General features: G+C 42.0%; 1 long non-coding RNA gene across 2 annotated transcripts; it reads right to left on the bottom strand.

The window, feature by feature from the left end:
* Positions 1-1024: 1024 nt before the first annotated feature.
* LOC118218958 lies at positions 1025-26721 on the bottom strand. Of its 2 annotated transcripts, none has more exons than XR_004763602.1 (3): positions 26594-26721; positions 25579-25665; positions 1025-1058 (listed from the first exon to the last, which is right to left on the bottom strand). It is a non-coding gene; the product is annotated as an uncharacterized LOC118218958 (long non-coding RNA). The 2 variants fall into 2 exon arrangements; XR_004763601.1 differs by lacking the exon at positions 1025-1058 and adding an exon at positions 20971-21170.
* Position 26722: the final 1 nt, after the last annotated feature.

Raw genomic sequence — 26722 nt, 5'->3', positions numbered from 1 at the left:
TCTGCCATCCCCACTCACAGAAGGGAGCCTCTGTCATGACAGTTTTATATCTGCTCCTTGGCGGTAACATCTTGCCAACCTCGTAAATAAATGTGGACGGTTTGAACATCATCTCCCTGTGTCTCTGTGCTGGAGGGCCCCTAGGAAAGCCACTTCGGTGGCCTGTGGCAGGCATGTTTGCCACAGTGGCGCCCAACGTGGGGCTGCTCCGGCACAGGGAAGAGGCACAGGAGGGCCAGCCTGGAGGCACACTGGAGGAGGTGCAACTGAGGTGTTCCCGACATGGCTTCAGACAGATCCTCCAGGCCAAAGACAGGGAGCGGGAGATGATCAGGGAGGGGAAGGAAGTGATCCTCAGCTGGGACGCTGGGGAGCTGGACCTGGCCGGGAAGGCAGGTTAGCTACGGGCGGTGCACGAGAGGTGGTCGCGCCGTGAGCTGGACTTGGCCGGGAAGGCGGGTCAGCTACGGGCGGCGCACGAGCGGTGGCCGCGCCGTTTTGCTTCCTTTTTTGTCCCTTTTGTTGTTTTAGTTTGTTGTTTTGGCCTGGTTGGTTTGCCCGGAGCCCATGAGGGGGTAAGCCTGCAGCAGCCTGCCAGCAGAGCCGACTGGCGGCCACCTCAGCCACGAGGGTTCCTGGTCCCCAGCGCCACAAGGAAACCAGCCCACCAACCCAGCCACCCCACCACAGCCCCTGGAACAGCCCAAGCCGGTGACACCCCCACCAGCCAGCCGAGCAGCCCAGGATTCCCTACGCTCCGAGAGGGAGGAGGGCTGCCTCATCGTCCAGGGGGTCGTGCTATATAGTGCTATATTTAGACATTAGTGCTGTATTTTGTCACATTGGAACCCTTTTTGATTGAAGGGGTTTGTGTTTGTACTCACCCCAGTCTCTGCACTTTACAGTGTGGGTCCTCCAGTCCAGCAGAGAGCGCTCTCACTCCTGAATCCTGCAGCTCATTGTCTCTGAGCTCCAGATCTCTCAGCTCTGAGTGAGGAGAGCGCAGGACTGAGGCCAGAACATCACAGCAGCCATCTGTGAGATTACACCAACCCAGCCTGTGGAGAGACCACACACACACACACACACACACACACACACACGCACATGTACACACACACACACATACACACACACACACACACAACACACATGCGCACACACACACACACACCACACAGACACACACACACACACAGACACACACACACATACAACCACACACACAATTGAAATTCACTGCTAATTGTCACACTGTGCACCTTGGCAGCAGATAAATGTGGAATTTCCTATTTGTACAGTACGTGCATTCCTGGGATGTACACAGTACACACAAAAACAGGAAGAGTTTATATTAATTATGTTCATAAAGTATTCTGACTAATCCACAAAAAAAGGTCATCACTTGGCTCAATTAACAAAAAATAACTAAAAATAAGGAGCCAATTCAACTCAAGGTTGGAGGCTTCCTGCAAGGATTTCATTAACAAAACTGTTCCATGTTGCGATGATATCACATGGCAAACAACATGATTGCAAACATATTTCATTTGCTAACACAAGAAACTGCAGTAGTATGATCACTATGGTGTACTTTACCTCACCTTCAGTCTACAAACATCTTTATATTTTAAAAACATTCAATCTTCATCTAATAATGTAACCAAGGCGGCAAATGAAATACACTGCAGCGCCATCTACTGGCTGCAGAGAAACACCACAACTGATTATTGCCATTGACTGGTACTACAGGTATATGGAGGACCAAAAATTTTAAAATAATAAATAAATGACTCAATAAATAAATTAATGTATAAATAAATAAATAAATACAAAAGCAAGAAAATGTAAAAATTAATGAATGTACAAATAAATTAATAGACAAAATCTGACAAATGGGTATTTGCATTTATTTCCATATTTATTTCTTGATTCATTCATTTCTGTGGATGTTCATTTCCATATTTATTTATTGCTTGATTCATTTATTTCTGTATATATTTATTTCCTTATTTATGTTTTGATTAATTTATGCCTGTATATATATATAGTGACGTGGATCGGGGCATGCCCCCACAGTGCCCCTCCCAGCCTTATAGGCATCAGCTAAAACCTGCCACCAGGCCAGCTCTTCAGGACCCAGGACAGCGCCCCACTATGAAGCCCAGCCACAGGACCCTGGAGAGCGGCAAACTGGAAATTCCTCAACTCCCTCCTTTGCAGTCAACACACCTGCAATCAATGAGGCAACACAGCTGCCGCCACTCCAGGGAGATGGCTGGGAGCTTAAAAGGAGGCCTTTTGTCTCCCTTGAGGAGAGGGGGTTTTGGGCTGCAGGAGAGCTGTTGAAAACTGTTGATAACTTTTTCCCTACTTTGCAGAATCCGGTGGAGACGCAGGACCACATCCCTCTTCCTGCTTTGAAGAGGGATCCCCTCAGCGGTCTCCCGGACGCTGTTACTCCTAATTTTGGTTGCTTTACTTTAAGTTAATTCTGACAAGAGACTTTAGTTGTCGAGTTTGGTTTTGGTTTTTTTGTATATAATTTTTGGTAAATAAAAGGCCCTGTTGGGCTATTTTTCCCCAAACCTCCGGTCTGTGTATTTCTGTGCCGCCCCGCCTGCACCGTCACGCCCAGTGCGGTGCCACAATATATTTCTGTATTTATTTCTGTATTTTTTTAATCCATATGTTAATTAGGGGGCTGTCAATGAAAATATGTCATAGTGTCACAATATTTCCACTGGATGATCGATACCAGAGTACGTAGATTCACTGTACATGTCTTGCTTCAACACCGGTTGCTTTTTACCACATTTACGTTAGTAGGGCAGAGCGGGGAAAAAAGTAACACAGATTTTATTTTTTTGGTTAGGTAGTGCAGCTTGAGTGACGTATTTCAGGATAAACACTCAGAATGACCCTTGCTTTCTCTCCAACGAAAGGTGAGGGATTTTGATAAACATTTTGGGAGATATTGCCAAATAAAAGTTTGTTTTGGTGATATGTAAGCACATTGTTTTACCATAAGTATTTTTTGGGTGCTGTAATGTGTGTGCATATCAAAGGATCCAAATGTATGTAATCGTAAACAGTCTTTTCGTGACTAACAGATTGCATATTTTTGATAGAGCAATCAGCTCCACCTGCAGGATTAAGACATGCACGCAGACTCACAGAGCAAGGGAACATAACAGGACTGAAAAGGGAAGACATTCAACGGGAACTGCAGAATAATGCTGGGATAACTTCAGAAGGGAAAAGAACAGGACCACATAGAAGAGTTTATGATAAACTTTACTTTGGAGCTTAAAGAACTGTGGCATACATACAGTACGGCTGCACTCAATCTCCTGTACAAGCTACCTCACTACCTCACTGACGTCTTACATTGGTTGGTATATCCTGTTTCGAAAAGCCTAGGGCTCCACCTAGTGGATAACCTGACTACACTACAAATGTACAGTATTGTGATAAGTTTTCACCAGTTGGCAATAGGCTATGAAAAACATTTAAATGTAATCAATAGATAGATTAGAAACAGTGTTTGTATCCTAAAACATCAAACTGTATTGAGTTACCTTACTTTGTGTGAACCTTTAAAGGTATTAAAACTTAGGTTAGCTCGCCATGTCAGTTTCTGAATGGCATGTCCCAGAAATTCCATTATGGTATTAAATCATAATTAGGATGTAGGTGTGAATGGTTTGTATTAAAAATGATTAATCTAGTTCTAGTTATATTTTCAGGATTGAGCCAAATAGGAAAACTGTTGTTTCCTATACAGGCAAGAGATAGCCAGAGGCTTGAGCCTGGCTGACCTAGCTGAAAATGCTAGTCCTCATTATGTGCTCTTTTGTGTGGATGCCTTGACAGTTTGTTCCAGGTAGCTGCATCACAGAGATTGACCCTGTAGTGTTCAGCCATTTGGAGGAAGTGGCTCTTCGCCTGAATGTTTCACTCCATAATTCAGATTACGCCAGATCAATTGGATGACCTTCTCACATACTGCCTGAGGAAGCACTGGAGAGTTATTTATTAGTTGGTTTGTCTGTTCATCATGTTGCAGCACAATTAATTAACAATTAATCCCTTGCATGTCCACTTCCATGAGTTCTCAACAGGAGGCTTAGCAGGGTGATCTACACTAGATCATTTAAACTTAATCCAGTTATGCAAAGCAAGTTTTATCCATCTATGCCTCAGTGGTGTTTCTCCCATCTCATTAGTAATGCATTAATTGGTGTTGTTCTGAGTGCCCCACAGCATATCCTCAAAGCTTTTGCCTGTTTAACATGTGATGCCAGGAAAGGAATTGGGGTGCTGTCCACCAGGGGGCAGCATCGGCCCTACAGAGAGGTATTGCTGCAGCTGTGGCCCATTACCTAACCATGGGCTCTATAAGAGGCCTAGCTTCCAGGCCTAGGGGAGGGTGCTTTTAGATGGTGTTTGGGAGCGTGGCTATGGACAGGTGGGATTTTTTTCCTTACCGCAAAAATTAGCGAAGCCATTCAAACCGTTGCGGTAACCGCCATAAAAAAAATTATAATTTAAACCTCCGGGCTACGATTTTGTTTTTTACAAGTACATTTCTGGAATGGCTGTTTCCGAAAAATAGGTTCTGCCCAGCAGTTCATACTGCTTGTCGAAGGACTGAAGCATAGCTCGGAATGATGGCTTTCCTACAGTCCGGAAGGGCACCATCTCCACAACCAAATACTTTGTTACAGTTGTTGTAAGTGCTCGCCACTTGTTGCTGTCCCGGTTGTATTTAGTCACTCTGGCAAATGCCTCTGAGACTCCTAACTGACGTAGTGCCGAGCCGGTACCTCCCGAGGTAGATGGGGTGCCTTTCATTGCATCGTATAACGGACGATGAGTGGTCCTAAGATGCGATGCTAGATTTGTCCTGTTTCCTCGCATGACGTTGATTTTCTTGCTGCAAATGCGGCACACTGCCTCATCCAAATTCTTTGGCTTTCCATCTTCATCGGGCTCAAAGCCAAAATGTTCCCAAACAGGAGAAGTAACATTGGGTTTCGCTACAAGATCCATGTTTTTAGCCTAATTTGAAGCGAAAACTTTCCGTAGCCAACAGTTGCAAAGCACGTTCTGGGTGACACATTCTCCTGATCAGAACAGTTAACTGCGCAACTGTGAGTGTAAAACTTTCGAACACATGGAGTGAAGAAAATAGGCTACACAATTATAATTATAATTATTTTTAAAATTGCAATTGCATTTATTTCAGATCACAACTTTTACAAGTAAAATTGGAACATAACCAATTGGCCTAAAATAAACGGGAAAAAAACAAAACCCAGCGGTGAAGCGGTGATCAGCTTGACTCTGCGGTGGACGTGACGTGATTGCGTTACCACGGTAATGCAGTAACCGCGGCAGCTCTAGTTTGCCGGCCACTGACCTGTGTTCAAAGCCTCTCTAACTACTCTGAGAACACTGTCCTCTAGCTGCGCTTCTCGCAAGTCTTCTCGGGTGAACTGTTCTAGCTGACCCAAATTGAGATGAGTTGCAAAAGCATACAGCTCAGGAACACCTTCTGCTGGAACACCTAGTTTGTCTGCCAAGTGCACATCACTGTCACTAGACTCCTGCACATGCACACGACCACAAATCGCCTTCACATCACCCTGTGAAAGGTTTCTCCACGTCTCAGTGTCCAGTTTCGGGAAAGCAAATCAGCCTCAACATTGACCTTCTCAGGGCGATATTTTACTTCAAAATCGTATGTGGCTAGGGCAGCAAGCCACCTATGCCCTGTAGCATTAAGTTTCCCTGTCGTCAACACGTGATTGCGTTTCCGCGGTAATGCAGTAACCGCGGTAGCTCTAGTGTAAGTATGGATTTCATTAGAGTGCAGAGCAGGTAGTGAATAATGGGGATGGATGAAGACTGCAATATATGACAGAAGTGAATCCAGAAGTCGGTGGAAACCTGGCAAATGAAACTCAATACAGCTCAATGTAAAGTTCTACATGTGGGAAATAAAAACATCAGGCTAGATCACTTTATGGGAGGAACGACATTGGAATGTGCTCAATTTTGTGAGTAATAGTTGATCAAATCCTTTCAGGTTCTAGGCACTGTGCTGTTGCAGTAAAAAAGCCAACAGGATGCTGGGATAGTAGTGAGTATAAATCAAGGCTCCAGAATGCGACCATTTTGGTTGAACATGCGACCAAAAATCTGTCAAGTGCGACTAAACATTTTCATTGGTCGCACCGGTGCGCCTGACATTTAGCAGGTCTGTCTCTCTGTGTGTGTAGCGTTATTTTTTTTCCCACCCGCATTCTGCGAAGACCCGCCCCTACTCTGCCTCTGATTGGCTCTGACCCTGATATTCTTCTTCGCTGAATGCGGGTGGGGAAAAAAATTAGGCATGTGTGTATTAGTGATGTGCGGATCGCAGTTATATCCGCGGGCACCACGGTTAATCTGCGGATCGGGTGGGCCGAGTCATAAAAATTAACATTCTGATTAATAGCGGATGGGTTACGGGTGGGTGAAATAATACATCATTAATGAGGAAAATATTAATTACATTCTCTAAAATGTGAACATATTTTAAGCTTCATTTTTCGTCAGGCGCGAATTAGCAGACTAGACTCTCGTTGCGCCAATTGCGGCGTCCATTTGTCCTAAGCAGCAATAGAGGCAAAAAAGATCAGAGAGATAATTTAAAAAAGGAAGGGCAGAAAAGTTAAGTGTGGCAGCGATTTAGTGAATGACGAGTCAGGTGCTGGGTATGTCATATGCAACAGCTGCGAAATAATGAGAAATAGCGGTAATGTGTGATCGGGTGCGGGTCTCTAAATCAGATAAAATAATTTGTTCGGGTGGGTGGCGGGTGGATGATTTATGCGTACATGCGGATTCGGATGACGTCAGAGCCGATCCGCGCATCACTAGTGTGTATGTGTGAAACCGCGCCCTGTACTCCTCCGGGAGCAGCGCACACTTTTATTTGAGTTATTTGAGTTTGATTTATTTATTTGAGTTTGTCAAGCACTTTAAACATCAGCACTTTTTAAGTTTATTTTTTAAACAATTGAGGTTATTGCCATTTCTTGTTTGTGCTGTGATTTAAATAAAGAGAAAACATTTATCTGCACCTTTATTCCTGTTTACAATCATTTACATGTGTTAAGAAATTACCAATGTGTATGGGAACTGACAAAAAAGGTAACACTTAAAATGTATTATTACGGCGCCAAAAGGCGCGGTGAAAAATTTTGGGTCTAACTAAATTATGTGCTGCTGCACCTAAATGAAAAAGTTTGGCACACCAGTGCATCCAATGTAAAAAGTTAGTCTGGAGCCCTGTAAATCCAAGGAAGTTATACTTATTTTATACAATACCTTTGTCAGACCACACTTACAGAATTGTGTGCAGTTCTGGGGACTGTACTACAAGAAAGATATAGAGGATCTGGAAAAGGCTGAAAGAAGGGAAACCAAATTGGTTCCTGGTATGAAAGATAAAAGTTTTGAGGAAAGACTTCAGATGCTTAACTTCTTCAAGCTTAGTAAAAGTAGACTCAGGGTTATTTGATTGAGTCTTTTAAATTCATAAAGGGGATCAACAAAGTGAACTACAAGAGATTCTTCAGGTTCAGCTCTGTTAGTATGACGAGGGGGCATAAAAGGAAATTAGCAAAAGGTAAATTCCGCACCGACGTTAGGAAGTATTTTTTCACACAGAGAGTAGTCACTGTGTAGAATAGCTTGGCGCATGTCATGTAGTAGAGGCAGAAACTCTGGGGGTTGTCAAGACCGGGCTTGATACGATGCTGGATACTATCTAGTTTGTAGGTAAACCAAGCACTAGTGGTAGGTAGGAAGATGGTGAGCATGTCGGGCTGAATGGCCTATTCTCGTCATTATGTTATGTTATTTTTGTTATGTTATGATAGAAGTGAAACATATTACTGTACTGAAGTGGTCAATATTTTACAATGTCAATCATGCATTCAGCATTCAGTCATCACCTGTGACCTGATACTACAGACTCCACTGAAAATTACATTCTGGTCAAGAACCACAAACCTGGCAACCCTAAGACTCATGAGGGTTTATCCTGCTTTTCTTTGTTGTGCTAGAGCAGTTAGAAGACAGGGATGAGAACAATGTGGACAAAGAAAGAATGCTGGTGGACACAGGAGTAAACAGAGAGAAAGCACTTTTTATATTTCACTGCACAGAGCCATAATCACAAAATCTATTTAGTTAAGGTCACACAGTACACAGCACTACTCACCCCAGTCTCTGTAGTTTACAGTTTGGACTCATCAGTCCAGCACAGAGCAGCTTCACTCTTGAATCTCTCAGGTTATTGTTGCTGAGGTCCAGATATCTCAGGGGTGAGTGTGATGACTGAAGAGCTGAGGCCACAATTTCACAGGACCTCTCTCTGAGGTCACAGTAGTTCAGTCTGCAAAGAAGCGTTTATATATTATTACATGATTAAATAGCGCAATATACTGTAAAATCTGATATGTGCATGTAACAGTAATCGCGAGTGATGAAGAGTGATGTTGAGGATTTTCAGTTTGTGATGCTCTGAGGAAGTTCTTTGCTACACTCTCCAACTGCAGCACTTTGGGCCTGAGAATTAGACGTCCTGTTGGACAGAACTCTGACAGTTCTACAGATGAAATTCTTACCCAAATGGCCCCCTTTCTTCTGACATTTGGCACAGATACAACCAAAAGTAAAGATGCAAGAAATAACACACATCTTTCAGGGTGGATAGTGAGTTAGGCTCTGCTTCTTTACTTTTGCTGGTAACTGTGAGAAACTTCCCACAGCATTGCAAGCCAATACACAGCAAAAGCCAGATTCACTTTAGAAACAGGAATGCAAAAAGTGATCTGTTCACATGTAACCAGGTACTGTAGTGCAGTCTGTCTGTTTTGCTGAGGTTATATATAACCATGTAGTGCAGTGCATCTGTTCTGCTGGTGTTACATATAACCAGGTAGTGAAACCAAAGCTATGTAGGAACTGTTAATGATGCCCTTGAGTTCATTTTGTTGGAATAGTGATACATTTGATGGTGCTGTCCAAGGAGACACCATTTAGCTTTTTCCAGGGTTTAGGAAACTTCAGAACCTTGTACAGGCCAGACTTTAGCCTGAGATAAGCCACAGAATTACCTCAAAAACAGGCACTTTAACAGTCCCCTGAGAAGACCTCACCCTGACACCCATTATATCCTACAATTCCTCTACATACCTGTTTTCACTCTGTCTACAGGCACTATTGGATTCTGGGTCAGCCTACACCAGAATAAAGCAGAGACCAGGGTGGCACTACTGGCCTTGTAACATGGTGCATTTACTGCCTGACCTAATCTCACAATACAGTAACACAAACATTTCATTCATAACCACACTTGCCTCTCCCAAACCAAACCCAGCATTACATTAATCATAATGTTGAAAAAATATCTCATCTTCTTGAACAATGTAAGAGGGGTACAGACTGAGCAGGCTCTCTCTGGTCATCTCCCACTCACAAATTATCTATGCATGGACTAGGGATAAAAGGGGGATTCTTCCCCCCTTTTGAAAAACATGGATTTGATTCAATCAACATTCGTCCTTAACTGACTGACATTTAAAAGGAGGGATTCTTTTTTCTACACAAACACAGTTCGAACTACTTCACCAAACTGAGTTAGATAAGAATAAGTGTAACACTTGTGTTTACTTGTCCAAGTCAAAGTTAAGGACAAATGTTAGTTCAATAAAGACCATAGGGGTGTTTGTATGGCTAATCTGCAAAAAATCAGACCTTGTTATTCTACTAATAATGCGGCTGACCAAACTCAGCTAAAACTCAGCTAAAAATTGGATTAATTAATATCAGATCACTAGCCCCTAAGGCAACTCTTGTAAATGAATTAATTACTGATCACCAAGTTGAAATCTTATGTGTAACTGAAACTTGGCTTAAAACTGTATATTGCCTTAAATGAATCCACCCCTCCTGGCTACAGCTATACTCACGTTCCCCGTCTGACGGGTCGTGGCGGTGGTGTTGCTGCTGTATATCATTCTAATCTTTTTGCTACTTTGAAATCCGGCTTCAAATGTAACTTTTTTGAAGTGCTTGTTCTCAGTTTTGCACATCCAGACAAAAAAGCAGTCCGTTTTATCCTTGCAATTGTATACAGGCCACCAGGGCCATACAGTGGCTTTTTACTTGAGTTTGCTGATTTCCTTTCCAGCCTGGTTGTTAATTCAGATAAAGTAGTAATTGTAGGGGACTTCAATATTCACATGGATAGTGAAGGTGATCCTCTCAGATCAGCACTCTTGTCTATCACTGAATCTATTGGCTTCGATCAACATATACATCAGTCCACACATTCTCATAACCATACTCTTGATCTGGTCTTAACTTATGATACAGAAATAGCAAATATAGCAGTTATGCCTAAAAACCCTGTGCTATCAGACCATTATTTAATTACTTTCCAACTTTCACAAGTCTGTCATGTGTCACCAGATCCTTCATTCTACCTTATCTGTAAGCTTTCCTCCAGGACTGCAAATGCTTTTATTAATGAGCTCCCAGGTTCATTTGTGCACTGTGGCTCCCACCCAAACGCATACAAAAATGCAAGCATTAGCTCAATTGATCAGCTGACAGACAACATAAATTACGTACTTTCCAGAACCCTGGATACTATCGCACCGCTTAAGAAGAGGAAAGTCCGCTATAAGGAATTAGCACCCTGGTACAATGACCATACTCGTGCTCTCAAACAAGCTTCACACCAACTTGAAAGCAAATGGTGTTCTACTAAATTGCAGGTATTCCTCCAGGACTGGAAAGACAGTCTACTAACTTATAAACATGCCCTCTCCACAGCACGTTCCTCATACATCTCTACTTTAATTGATGAAAATAGAAACAATCCTAGGCACCTGTTTAACACTGTTGCCAGACTGACCAAGAATCAAATTGATGAATTACTTTGATGACAAAATTATAAAAATCAGGGGCAAGATTCAAAGTTCTCCTACCACCCCTCATATAGGGTCTGCCCTTCCATCCGCTCAACGCATGGATGCAGAATCTTCAGAAGAATCTTCAGAAAGACGGGCGGCCTATCTGAACTCTTTTGCTCCAATAGATCTCATGGAGTTTAATGCCATAGTTAATTCCTCAAAATCTTCTACTTGTCTTCTAGACCCTATCCCTAAGAAGCTTTTCAAGGAGCTATTACCAGTGATTGGAACACCAATGTTACATATTGTCAATGTGTCTTTAGCATCTGGACACATACCACAGACTCTTAAACTTGCAGCCATCAAACCCCTTCTTAAGAAGCCAAACTTGGATGTGAATGACCTGTCTAACTACAGGCTTATCTCGAACCTCCCTTTCTTTCTAAAATACTAGAAAAGGCCATTTCAAAACAACTTGGTTCATTTTTGCACTCCAATCATATATTGGAAGTTTTTCAATCTGGTTTTAGACCCTCTCACAGCACTGAAACAGCCCTGGTCAAAGTACTCAATGACCTACTCCTCGCTTCCGACCATGGCTGCATCTCTGTACTTGTGCTTTTAGACTTAAGTGCAGTATTTGACACAGTTGATCACCTCATCCTTCTGGATAGACTTGAAAATCTTGTAGGCCTCCTTGGACAGGCACTCTCTTGGTTCAGGGTTGCTTTTTATCACTTGAGAAACATCTCAAAAATTCAGAAAATACTGTCCTTACATGATGCAGAAAAGCTAGTTCATGCTTTTGTTACTTCAAGATTAGATTACTGCAATGCTCTTTTGTCTGGATGTGCAAATTCCTATCTGAAGGGCTCCAGCTAATTCAAAATGCAGCAGCTCGTATTCTCACTAGAACAAGGAGATTCGAGCACATCAGCCCAGCGTTAGCATCGCTTCACTGGTTGCCAGTTAAATTCCGAATAGACTATAAGATACTACTTCTTACCTTTAAAGCCTTACATGGGCTTGCCCCTTTGTACTTAAATGATTTACTTCTTCCTTATATTCCCTCACGAACGCTCTGTTCACAGGGTGCAGGCCTCCTTGTTATTCCTAGAATATCTAAAAGTACCATAGGTGGTAGAGCCTTCTCCTATCGTGCTCCCCTCCTGTGGAACAAGTTGCCTGCCCATGTTCCGGGCACAGACACTATCACCTTATTTAAAGCTAGGCTCAAACCATATATTTTTAGTCTCTCTTATATTTGAGGGGCAGGAGTGGGTGGCAGGCATAGCCATAGAGTCTCTGGCAGACTGAGCGGTTAGTGCTGTCACTGGATCATCATTGGTAGTGCTGTGTTAAGCTGAACTGGTCATGGTCTGGTGATGGCTGTCTCAAGTCTGCCCTCGTGGCTGCGTTGGCCCCTGCCTCTGTTTCCCTTAGCTATGCTCCCATAGCCTTATTCTGCCGGGGTTTTCCTTATCGCACGTGGGCACCTCTGTTTCTTCTGCTCTGCTTGCTAATCTACCATTTGAATCCCCTAACAACGTTTTTTTTCCTCGTTGTCCTCGGCTCTGGGCATCTGCGAGTTGTATGTTTGGACCATTATTGATCCATCACATTGGTTTGCCTAACAAGGAATTCATGATGCATTTAATAACTGGTATCTTTAATGATAATATGTTAATTAAATCTAATAAAATACATTTTACATGTTGGATACATTTTTTACATTTGATGCTACTTCTGTATTCATTAAATGAGGGCACAATCTGTTAAAATAGCTTGACTCAAAAATCATAATTCTCACTTGCCTCACAACTTTATTGTATTCCATTTTCACTTTAACTATGAAGTGTTTATAATAACATGCTGTCATTATCTACTTTAATAATTACATAATACTCACATGGCCTTCCTGCAGTTCCTGAGTACTGGTAGCAGTCTCTCATAACCTGCTGCTGATGTGTTGTAGGTCTTCAAGTCAAACTCATCTAGGATCTCCTCTGACATCAGTAACATAAAGGCCAGAGTTGAACATTGGTGTGGTTTCAGCTTTTCATTAGAGAGTTTTCCTGATCTCTGGAAATTCTTGATTTCCTCCACTAGAGAGTTGTCATTCAGTTCATTGAGGCAGTGGAACAGATTTATGGTCCTCTCTGCTGAAGATTCTTTTTTGATCCTCTCCTTAATGTACAATACTGTTTTCTCAATGCTCTCTGATCTGCTTTCCTGTCATGTGTCTGTGGATCTGGTACAGGTGATCTGCTTCCTGTCTGTGTCAGTATTCCTCCTAATAGAGTCTGAATGGAGTCCAGAGAGAGGCCTAGAAGGAATCTGAGGAAAAGGTCCAGGTGTCCATTCTTACTCTGTAAGGCCTGATCCACTGCAGTCGTGTGTAACTCAGACAGCTGCACTCTGACTCTGCGTCTGCGAGGTTTTGATTGTTCTGCTCTGAGTACATTTCTGTTCTCATTCACACATGAATGAAACACAAACAAGGCAGCCAGATACTCCTGAATGCTCAGATGCACAAAGCAGTAGACCTTCTCCTCACCCAACCCACACTCCTCTTTAAAGATCTCTGTGCACACCCCAGAGTACACTGAAGCTTCACAGACATCAATGCTCATCTCTCTCAGGTCCTCTTCATAGAATATCAGATTGCCCCTTTCCAGCTGTAGTAAAGCCAGCTGCCCCAGTTTCAGGATGATTTCTGTATTTGATGCTGACATTTTCTTTGGGGTTGTCTCATTGGTGCCATGATACTTCTCATTCTTCACATTAGTCTGAATGAGCAGGAAGTGTGTGTACATTTCAGTCAGAGTTTTGGGCAGGTCTCCACTCACTTTATCCAACATTGTCTCCAGAACAGTAGCAGAAATCCAGCAGAAGACTGGTATGTGACACATGATGTGCAGACTCCTGGATGACTTTACGTGTGAGATAATTCTGCTGGCCTTTATCTCATCTCTGATTCTCTTCCTAAAGTATTCCTCCTTCTGTGGATCCTTGAACCCTCGTACCTCTGTCACCTGGTGGACGCACTCAGGAGGGACCTGATTGGCTGCTGCTGGTCGGGAGGTGATCCAGAGGAGAGCAGAGGGAAGCAGATTCCCCAGAATGAGGTTGGTCAGCAGCACATCCACTGATGATGACTCTGTTATATCACAGCAGATCTTATTGCTTTGGAAATCTAGAGGAAGTCGACACTCATCCAGACCATCAAAGATGAACACAACTTTGACTTCATCATCTTCAAAACTTTTGATCTCTTTCAGTTGCGGAAAGTAGTGCTGCAGAAGTTCCATGAGGCTAAATTCTCCCTCCTTTTTCAGATTCAGATCTCGGAAAGGAAGAGTGAAGATGAAATCAATGTCCTGATTGGCTTTTCCATTTGCCCAGTCCAGAATGAACTTCTGCACAGAGACTGTTTTCCCAATGCCAGCGATGCCCTTTGTAAGCACAGTTCTGATGGGTTTCTCTTGTCCAGGTAAAGGCTTAAAGATGTCATTGCAGAGGATTGCAGTCTCCTGTGTGGTGTGTCTCTTGGATGCTGTCTCAATGTGTCTGATCTCATGTTCATCATTGACCCCCCCACTTCCCCCCTCTGTGATGTAGAGCTCTGTATAGATCTCATTGAGGAGGGTTGGGTTGCCCTGCTTTGCTAAACCGTCAAATATGCATTCAAACTTCTTCTTCAGAGCAGTTTTCATTGCCTGCTGGGCTCTTTCTATGGATTTATCTGAGGAGAGGAAACATGAGAAACAATGTTTAAAATAACAGAACAGATAATAAAAAATACATATGCAGTCAATTTTCACAATGGTTTACACACATCTTAAGGTGTTACACACTTCTCACAGTGTGTTCTACACACAAAATGAAAACATATCAAACAATGAAAAAGGATTCAATTCCTTTATCACATTCAATTTATTAATTTTTCATAGTATGATGTGGTAAATATGGTCTTCATGGGTCATGTAGTAATTTAATCATCTTATAATTTTTATGCTCAGTGCTCATTAATCCTGGATAAAAACTCAGACCAGATTTGAATCTCTTTCAGGGACATTTAATCTCATATGCATTTGCTTGCCCCATAATCACTGCTGGATGCAATATTTTAATTTAAACACCTTTGTGTACATGTAGTGTGTGATGTTTTCTATATGCAAGACTGTTGACGTAAAACACTATTATGAAAGTGTAGATGCTATAAATCAACAAAACATTACAAAACATTGTACTCCGTTATATTTGAATGCTAAGCTCATTTCAGCATTCAAATGGACACACAGTAGCAATGAGTGAAAACTCTTACTGTGCTGCTCATCTCTCTCCAGTGAGTCAGTGAGATCCTTCTGCTTCACAGGGCTGCTGGTCAGCTGTATTAGTGTGAAATAAACACATGAAGAGGTGTGCTGTATCAGTGTGAAATAAAGACATGAAGAGGTGTGCTGCATCAGTGTGTGAAATAAATACATGAAGTGGTGTGCTGTGTCAGTGTGTGAAATAAACACATGAAGTGGTGTACTGTATCAGTGTGAAATAAACACATGAAGATGTGTGCTGTATCAATTTGTGAAATAAACACATGAAGATGTGTGCTGTATCAGTGTGTGAAATAAACACATGAAGAGGTGTGCTGTATCAGTGTGAAATAAAAACATGAAGAGGTGTGCTGTATCAGTGTGAAATAAACACATGAAGAGGTGTGCTGTATCAGTGTGAAATAAACGCATGAAGAGGTGTGCTGTATCACTGTGAAATAAACACATAAAGATGTGTGCTGTATCAGTGTGTGAAATAAACACATGAAGAGGTGTGCTGTATCAGTGTGAAATAAAAACATGAAGAGGTGTGCTGTATCAGTGTGAAATAAAAACATGAAGAGGTGTGCTCTATCAGTGTGAAATAAACGCATGAAGAGGTGTGCTGTATCAGTGTAAAATAAACACATGAAGAGGTGTGCTGTATCAGTGTAAAATAAATACATGAAGTGGTGTGCTGTATCGGAGCCATTGAAACAATCAGATTCTTGCAATATATCTCACGTTTTCTCTTATAGGAAGGCCAGAATGGGGACAGATACTTTTAAACAGAATACATGCAGAAGGTCCAAAGCCTTGAGTCTGAAGTGCACCTTTTATCCCTGATTAATGCACAGTAAAATGTCCAGTTAATGTCCAGTGTTAATTCAACTCTTAACAGATAACATTTGGTCCCACATTGCAGAGTGGGATGAAACATTATCTGTTAAGAGTTGAGAGTTGAATTAACACTGGACATTTTATTGTGTGGTTTTGTAGAGACACTACTTGTGATAAATCAAGAGTTCCCATAGAATAAATCAGTTTCTCAGTGCAATACATTTGGAAAATTCTGACTATAAACTGCATGCTTCAAACACTCTGTTTGGAGTCTTACTCTGCCATTGTGTTTGGGTCCTAAAAAATAATTTGCGTCTTTCTGTGAGCCCAGGAGGGCCAGGTAGCACTCTACAAAATTAAAAAACCTGATTACATATTCAATCTTATCAATTAAAGGCTACTAATTCATTTTTTATCATGCGATCATATTCAAAGGAAATGCAGTGTACAGTACAAGACAATCACACAAGCAAATATTAAAATAGAAAAAATATAATACCTGTTTTGAGAACAGTTTCTCTGAACTCCTCTCTACAAGACGGTTGGACGCCGGTGAGCAGTGAATCCTGTGAACAAATCATGAGACAAAGTTTACAGTTAAATTCATCTTCTTACTGCAGCTTTAACTCACAGCACATAGAGACAGAGCTTCCAGTTAAAATCATCCTCTTACTGCAGCTCTAACTCACAGCACATGGAGACAGAGCTTCCAGTTAAACTCATCCTCTTACTGCAGCTCTAACTCACAGCACATAGAGACAGAGCTTCCAGTTAAACTCATCCTCTTACTGCAGCTCTAACTCACAGCACATGGAAACAGAGCTTCCAGTTAAACTCATCCTCTTACTGCAGCTCTAACTCACAGCACAAGGAGACAGAGCAACCAGTTAAACTCATCCTCTTATGGAAGTTCTAACTCACAGCACATGGAGACAGAGCTTCCAGTTAAACTCATCCTCTTACTGCAACTCTAACTCACAGCACATGGAGACAGGGCTTCCAGTTAAACTCATCCTCTTACTGCAGCTCTAACTCACAGCACAAGGAAACAGAGCAACCAGTTAAACTCATCCTCTTATGGAAGTTCTAACTCACAGCACATGGAGACAGAGCTTCCAGTTAAACTCATCCTCTTACTGCAACTCTAACTCACAGCACATGGAGACAGGGCTTCCAGATAAACTCATCCTCTTACTGCAGCTCTAACTCACAGCACAAGGAGACAGAGCAACCAGTTAAACTAATCCTCCGACGAAAGTTCTAACTCACAGCACATGGAGACAGGGCTTCCAGATAAACTCATCCTCTTACTGCAGCTCTAACTCACAGCACAAGGAGACAGAGCAACCAGTTAAACTCATCCTCCGACGAAAGTTCTAACTCACAGCACATGGAGACAGAGCTTCCAGTTAAACTCATCCTCTTACTGCAGCTCTAACTCACAGCACATGGAGACAGAGCTTCCAGTTAAACTCATCCTCTTACTGCAGCTTAAACTCACAGCACATGGAGACAGAGCTTCCAGTTAAACTCATCCTCTTACTGCAGCTCTAACTCACAGCACAAGGAGACAGAGCTTCCAGTTAAACTCATCCTCTGGCTGCAGGTCTAATTCAATACGAACATGGTTCATTACCTTTGATCACCTGTAAACTCTCCTCTGAAGTTGATTGGATGAGTCAATGAATGGTCACTCTTCATAGACAGACAGCTGGGTACAGGTGACCCAGCCCTATCTACCTGGACCCTGTGAACAAAACATGGAGACAGAGCTTCCAGTTAAACGCATCCTCTTACTGCAGCTCTAATTCACAGCACAAGGAGCCAGAGCTTCCAGTTAAACTCATCCTTTTATTGCAGCTCTAACTCACAGCACATGGAGACAGAGCTTCTTAGTTAAACTCATCCTCTTACTGCAGCTCCAACTCACAGCACATGGAAACAGAGCTTCCAGTTAAACTCATCCTCTTACTGCAGCTCTAACTCACAGCACATGGAGACAGAGCTTCCAGTTAAACTCATCCTCTTACTGCAGCTCTAACTCACAGCACAAGGAGACAGAGCAACCAGTTAAACTCATCCTCTTACTAAAGTTCTAACTCACAGCACATGGAGACAGAGCTTCCAGTTAAACTCATCCTCTTACTGCAACTCTAACTCACAGCACATGGAGACAGGGCTTCCAGATAAACTCATCCTCTTACTGCAGCTCTAACTCACAGCACAAGGAGACAGAGCAACCAGTTAAACTCATCCTCCGACGAAAGTTCTAACTCACAGCACATGGAGACAGAGCTTCCAGTTAAACTCATCCTCTTACTGCAGCTCTAACTCACAGCACATGGAGACAGAGCTTCCAGTTAAACTCATCCTCTTACTGCAGCTTAAACTCACAGCACATGGAGACAGAGCTTCCAGTTAAACTCATCCTCTTACTGCAGCTCTAATTCACAGCACAAGGAGACAGAGCTTCCAGTTAAACTCATCCTCTGGCTGCAGGTCTAATTCAATACGAACATGGTTCATTACCTTTGATCACCTGTGAACTCTCCTCTGAAGTTGATTGGATGAGTCAATGAATGGTCACTCTTCATAGACAGACAGCTGGGTACAGGTGACCCAGCCCTATCTACCTGGACCCTGTGAACAAAACATGGAGACAGAGCTTCCAGTTAAACGCATCCTCTTACTGCAGCTCTAATTCACAGCACAAGGAGCCAGAGCTTCCAGTTAAACGCATCCTTTTATTGCAGCTCTAACTCACAGCACATGGAGACAGAGCTTCTTAGTTAAACTCATCCTCTTACTGCAGCTCCAACTCACAGCACATGGAAACAGAGCTTCCAGTTAAACTCATCCTCTTACTGCAGCTCTAACTCACAGCACATGGAGACAGAGCTTCCAGTTAAACTCATCCTCTTACTGCAGCTCTAACTCACAGCACAAGGAGACAGAGCAACCAGTTAAACTCATCCTCTTATGGAAGTTCTAACTCACAGCACATGGAGACAGAGCTTCCAGTTAAACTCATCCTCTTACTGCAACTCTAACTCACAGCACATGGAGACAGGGCTTCCAGATAAACTCATCCTCTTACTGCAGCTCTAACTCACAGCACAAGGAGACAGAGCAACCAGTTAAACTCATCCTCCGACGAAAGTTCTAATTCACAGCACATGGAGACAGAGCTTCCAGTTAAACTCATCCTCTTACTGCAGCTCTAATTCACAGCACAAGGAGACAGAGCTTCCAGTTAAACTCATCCTCTGGCTGCAGGTCTAATTCAATACGAACATGGTTCATTACCTTTGATCACCTGTGAACTCTCCTCTGAAGTTGATTGGATGAGTCAATGAATGGTCACTCTTCATAGACAGACAGCTGGGTACAGGTGACCCAGCCCTATCTACCTGGACCCTGTGAACAAAACATGGAGACAGAGCTTCCAGTTAAACGCATCCTCTTACTGCAGCTCTAATTCACAGCACAAGGAGCCAGAGCTTCCAGTTAAACTCATCCTTTTATTGCAGCTCTAACTCACAGCACATGGAGACAGAGCTTCTTAGTTAAACTCATCCTCTTACTGCAGCTCCAACTCACAGCACATGGAAACAGAGCTTCCAGTTAAACTCATCCTCTTACTGCAGCTCTAACTCACAGCACATTAACTCTCTGATTCATGCATTTTTACCTCTTTCTCACAGGGCCGTGGGTTCCATCGTTAGTCTCGGTCTCCTCTGAGGAACTCATTTTAAAAACAGCGCCCCCCATTCTCAGGACACCTGAACACACCAGATCAGATTCACAAGTGGGTTCTGACCCAAATTTGCAGACCTGTAAATACACACAAGAAGAACATGATAACGCACAGACATAATAATACACAGATACACAAATACATCAAATCTCATAGAACAGACAAATCTGGAAATTAACTGAGCTATAAACTTGTACAGTAATACAATTCCCTCCAAAATATTCTGCACCCATGATAACAATTACTAAGACCGTTGAATATAAAGATTACCAGTGCTGAGGTATATTTTCATTGTCCAACATACGGAATATATATAATGATATAATGGAAATTACCAAAATTACACATTTCTCAGATGATACAACAATTTTTCAAAAAATGTGCATCACAATTATTGGCACCCCTTATTTGGTACTGTGTGCACCCTCCCCTTGCAGGGATAATGGCACTGAGTCTTTTTACATAACGTCTTATAAGACCAGAGAACACATTGGGAGGGATCTTAGACTCTTCCTCCACCCACAATCTTTCCAGATCCTGATGTCTTTGTTGATCCGTGCTTATGGGCTGTGCTGTTCAATTGATTCACAGGTTTTCAGGGAGTTCAGCAGTCTTTAGACTGTTGTAGCCATTGCACAATGATGCTTCTGCATCATTAACCTTTTTATTTGTCGATTTTAACGTGAATTTGGGATCATTGTCATGCTGAAAGATCCACTAGTTTCAGTCTGCTGGCAGAGGTAGTCAGGTTTAGGGCTAAATTGTCCTGGTACTTGGGTAAAGTTCACGATGCTGCTTTCCTTAACAAGGGCCCCAGGACCAGTATGAGCACATTAAAGATCCACCACCGTATTTTTCTTTTCAGTATATGCATCCTTAAATCCATCCTACATCATATTCCTGGACATGGTTGTGAGGGGGGTTGGAGCCTCTCCCAGCATGCATTGGGCAAGAGGCAGGAAAAAACCCTGAACAGGTCACCAGTCCATCACAGGGCACACACACCATGCACTTACACACTCATACATTCAAGCACTTTAGTGTCTCCAATTAGCTTAACCTGCATGTCTTTGGACTGTGGGAGGAAACCCATGCAGACATGGGATGAGAATATGCAAACTCCACACACACCACCATGCTGCCCTCCAGCAGTTTTAAACTTCTTCATTATTGCCCTCACAGTAGTAACTAGCATCTTCAGTTTATTTTTTGATCCATTGCCTGATTTTCAAAGGTCAGCAACCATTTTCATTTCGTTCGTCAGTTCTTTGTCTTTCTCTGTGGCGAAGATGAAAAATGGGTTTCAGAAGCAGGTTCTCAGTTTAATCCTCCAGTGAAACAGGAAGCCATGGAAGGCCACAAGAGTTTCTCTTAATATTGATGTAGATTTCATTTGATTTTATTTTATTCAGAAGAATCTTTAGGGGTGCCAATTATTTTTATATATTTTTGGGAAACAACAACTCTACCTGAATCCAACCGTCACACTAGAGGGCGGCAATTCCCCCAATCTTAGTTTGTTTTCTGTGCCTGGTTAGTGCTAATTAAGGAGTTGTGTCGCAAACATTTAATAGCCTGACCAGATTCAGATTACAGGTATCTGTAACTGATTTATGACTAGTCAAAGAGCTAATTTAAGATCTCTAACTGAATTTTCACTCATCAAAAAACTTAATCTCGAATTACATTTTGCTAGTAAGATTGAAGTTACTTTCGCCATTCAGTTGTATGGGACCTCCAATTAAGATATCTACAATTCAGTTTTGACTATCCAAAACGTGAACTCCAGATACTGTATCGCCATTTCAATTATGACTAGTCATAACTCAAATTAGAGATCTCCACATTAGCTCTGACTTAGTCATAATTTCAGTTAAAGATCTTTAATTCCTCCGGATTTAAGATATGTCAGGTAACGGGGGACCAGGACCCAAACGGAGAGTGGGGAAAAACACCAGGAACTCCAAAATGGCAAATACAATCAAAGACTTTACTCTCATACAGGTAACAGAAAACAGGGAACAAAAACAAGGCCAGACAGGGCACTTTCAAAAACAAAAACAGCTGAATTTTCAAAAAAAAAAAAACAGAACTCAGGCAGGGCAGAACTCACAGACAGAAACGCGGGCAGAAACACGGGCACCGCGGTTGTCTTTTCCTAAGTTTTTAAAAAATTCTCCTTAACATCTTTCCTTAACCTCATGACGTTTTCCATCGAGGTCAAGGAACAGTGGTTAGGAAAAGACATAGGACAAAATTTTTGTGCTTAGGAAGGTTCCTAACTAAGTGAAATAACCCGGAAGTATCTAAGTGGCAGCCATGATAAGAGCTGTTCGAATTCTCTAAATGCTAAGGAAAGGTGCTTCAATGCTTCCTATCTTATCTCCTTTAGCATAGGGCACACTGGACCGTCCTTTACGAAAGGAAAGGAGATAATGCCGCCCCACAATTCCTTACGGCAGCAACATTTAAAGTGAAGCACAATTCAGCCGTTCACGAAAACAAACGATCAACATGACTGAGTTGTGCGGTGGTTCTTAAGCTATTATATGCATAGGCTTATAATCAGATCATAATCAGCATATTAATCATAACACAGAAGTCTGTCTTTCAAGAAAAAGGGATAGGAGACGTTTTTAGCTAGATTGTTTTTAATTCCACATGTTTAAAACTTATGAATGATGATATGTACAGTAGTAAATTTGTAGGCCTAACATGGTATGCCTATCTTGCATTAAATTTAATGAATTATTTTCATACAATCAAATTAATTGGGATTCATGTCGATAAATATGAGTGGACAGGAGGATGAGCGTGAGCAACCATTCTCAATGTGACAACCATTTCGTTTCACTTTTGTGACTGGTAGCCTATATTCCTTTTTTAATTCAATTCCAACCCTGGTAATGAAGTAATATTTTTCACCGGGTTGTCCACGTTTATATAGCCTGCATGAAACATCACTGTAAGAATGCACGGGGCGAAGTAATTAAGATGCGCTTTTAGTAGTCCATCTTCAGAACATTGGGATGGCAGGTATGCCATCCCGCCAAGTTACGCCTTGGCGGGGGCATGCCCCATACCTATACAGCACCGAGAGTTTGGCACTTTTCAGGGTTCCCCACAGAAATAACCACAACAGCCACAGACACTCAGTCCTTAAAAACATTAAATTCTGTACATTCTGACCCCATTTCAACAGACAGATTTCATAAACAACTTCACATGTCCACACAATAAAGCCCCAAACTAAGGGGATTTTGCGTTTTCTCCTTCTTCTCTTTCTTCTTCTTCTCATTCTTATTTTTCCTGCCGCCTATCCCACTAACAACATGTCTCCCCATTGGACATTTTACCGACATCAGCCAAATCTTGACCTACACGACCCAATCAAAAACTTGCATACACACGCAAAATACCCATGCATTTTTACTCTGAAACATTTGCAGTTTAAACAGCTAATCGGCCTGTGGCCTAGTGGGTAAGGTTACAGTCTTGGGAATATGGGGTCTTAGGTTCAATCCCAGCTAGGGACATGTTTCTTTAACCTGCATTTTATAATTCATAATTTTAATCACTAATAATTGTCTACTACTTCTCAATTATTGCTTTTGCACCATATCTACCCGCCGTTCACCGAACGTATAGGCTACACTGCATTATGACGTAACGTCTGCATGTTCAGTTATTAACCGGCTACAATATTGCAAAGCCATATGGATTCAACGGGAGCTCTTCTGTGCTTACTGGCCTGTGTTCTTCTTTAAAACCACGGACAGGTTTGCTAATGATATTTCACGCATTGCATAGCTATGTCATGGTGCTGCACTAGCAAAGTCACAGACTGGTAAACCTCCGGTTGAAGGATTGAATCCCGCCTCGCCTTCAGGCAGATAATTTCCTCTTTTACACTAACGTTTTCTTACGCTTATATTTGCTTTACCAAAACTCACTCAAGGCCACCCATATGCATTTCATGACGGCAAATGTATTCCTTTTATTAAAAAGTTACACCAGTTCACCACTGTGCCATTTCTACTAACTATATTTCTTCACTTGTCTACCGTACAAAACCTTCTTATCGGCAAACGCCCACGTTTCTGCATTCATGTTACCTCGCCCTGTTCTCTATCTAGCCACATACAAACAATTACTACGTATGTACGTTCTGCAACTCCCCATTAAAACATTACATTTAAAATCATGACTCACTCATAACTATAACTACTCGTACTGAACATGAAAAAAGCACATCAGTGTAACGAATTTCACACATTACTTAACCCTCCACTTTAATAATTAGTACTTTATACCGACTGTTATATATACCATTCGATAAGGAACCTAAGCTCGCTCATGGTCACTTCGTTTACTTCGCACTATAGTCTATGATCATGTCAACCTTCACCTACCCTTCACCTACCCTACCCATGCCCATTCTGCTAAAAACATATTGTTTCAACTACGCAATTTCATCACATCTCCTAATTTCTCTCACACTGTTCTTATTTTCTCATATGCAAAGCCTGCTGGGACATAGGCCTATGCTTCTGCTCCTATTCTCCACTATCAAGTTTTCCGGTTCTAGCTTAGCAAAACAGCGAAGAGGATTCCTACCTATTCATTCATTCCAGATAAGCCTATCAAAATGCCTTATAAACCTTACAAACACTAAAAGTGCATCTCCACGAAATAACAGAAAACGGAGCAGGACAGAAGGGTACACAAGTTGCGACTTAGGGAGCTCTAATTCTACGGGCTTGCTGATTCTTTTGTCAATCAAGGCTCGTTGGATGGCTGTCAAATCCGTGAGTACATACACTGGCCATATTTCACCTGCGTTTCTGAGGCGTTTACACTTACGCCACTGCACCCTTTGTCACAGCCACTGTTTTACATATATAGCAAATGGTACACGCTCATCAGACTGTATAAATTCACACAAGGATAGCCATAATCCACAACCGCTTCTTACAGGGTCACTTCGCATTTCTCACTCTCATAATAAAACGCTTTGCAAAAAGAAATGATATCTCATGAAAAACACGTTTTCAACGTACAAAAATGCCAAGTTACTCACACATACAAGACATACATGATTCTATAACTCATTCATTCAGACTGCCAAAATCCAGGCCTGCCATTCAAAGTATTGATATCAAAATGACGCCAAGTTACGGTACTACAAACAATATAGGCTATCCTGCCTCACCGAAATTAAATAAGATTTATTCCAAAGCAATGCTACCGTGGTAGGAGCCGCAATGTCAAGGCCAAGAGGCGCCACCTCCCACCCCAGTGACCACAGACTGTAGCCCCTACTGTAGCTTAGTCCTCCGCAGTAATCAGGAAGTGACGCAAACTGTACCTCATTGGTCCACAACAAATATTATAACAGTGCCCAAATGACACAATAAATCATGAAATCGACCCATGGACAGTCATAAGACGAATAAAATACACATATTGTGACTATTTGTTCTCATGAGAAAAAATTATTGACTTTGTATTTTGACCGCATTTGTACCGTAGACTTACATGGAAACCGGATATGAAAACACCTATACTGGAGCCAACCGTAGTGGCGCTAGTGAGCAACCAGGAACAACAAGACCAGGAAATGAGCTTCAAAAACGAAGTCTGGTTTTGGCCGCTTGATTCGGACGCAGCCTTTTCGTCCGCTTACCTGTAGATGGACGCTTTTTCGCGTAATAGGTGCCTGCGTTCTTCCTTGTCCGTTCACCCGATATATAAGCAGCTTGAAACACAGCAACTGACAACAGACAACAACAGACAACTTGTCACAAACACATACGTATAGGAATTGTAAGGTCAGCTAACCTTATTTTTTTCCTAGTGGGAAAACTAGAAGACCTTCGTCGGTTAGCCTAGTCAAAGATAGACGGACACCCCCAGTCAAAGCCTGCGAGAGTAGACAGTAAACTGTAGCGAGATCGTCATCCAATGCCGAATTGCCCCATTTTATTCACTCGAACAGGGTAATGTTTATTAAAGTCGTCGTAATATGTTCATATATGTTTGGATGGACATGGAATTTCACACAAAGGTAGTTTAATTACCCTAAATACCGGACACCTAGGCTACTTCCAACCCCCACATCTTTTCGAAATTTTCAATAAAAAGGACGGGACCAACGCCGCAAAGAAGCGTGTCCGGGTTCTTGAGGGTGTCCGACTATGAGTAAAATGATATCATATAGGCCTAGAGTAATCTCTGCCTAACATAATCACTCCACTGTATATTTTTCCTCAATATTGCAAACCACTTAATTTTAGTAGGCTAATGGGAATGATTCCCTCTAAAACATGAAAAAAGTAACAACCCCTTAATTGTTTAATTTAAAACAAAATCAGGGTTTATAGTGCAGTAAGTGTAAAAATGTCAACAACAAGCGACAAGTCCTGTGACGTCCGTCTCACTAGGCTACCTCCTCACATGGTAGAAGTGGTCATGGAATATCAAAAAACTGAAGTAAACTTTCTTTTAAAGGTTATTTTTAAATTACTTTCTGGTCTAAAAGGTATGTTTGGATTCCGTATGAGCTCTTAGCTTGTTAGGCTACGCATTAAACTCGCTATTTTATTGCCAGTTATCCGTTTTTCTGAATTACGCGGGTTAATGCGATTATACCTGCAGATTCCCATTCCTCCCCGCAGCCCTTTACCTTCAGCTTCTCTTACCTCAGTTCCACTCCACAACAGACTGTTTACTCCGTTTTTTACATTTCATTTTATTCCTTCTTTCCTAGGATTTCTTTCTCCTCCATTTTTAAAATGGCCGTTAAGCTTCCGTTTCTGTTTTGGACCTTT

Source organism: Anguilla anguilla, chromosome 19 (genome assembly GCF_013347855.1).
Source record: "Anguilla anguilla isolate fAngAng1 chromosome 19, fAngAng1.pri, whole genome shotgun sequence".
Taxonomy (NCBI): Eukaryota; Metazoa; Chordata; class Actinopteri; order Anguilliformes; family Anguillidae; genus Anguilla; species Anguilla anguilla.
This window is presented reverse-complemented; position numbering and strand designations above follow the sequence as displayed.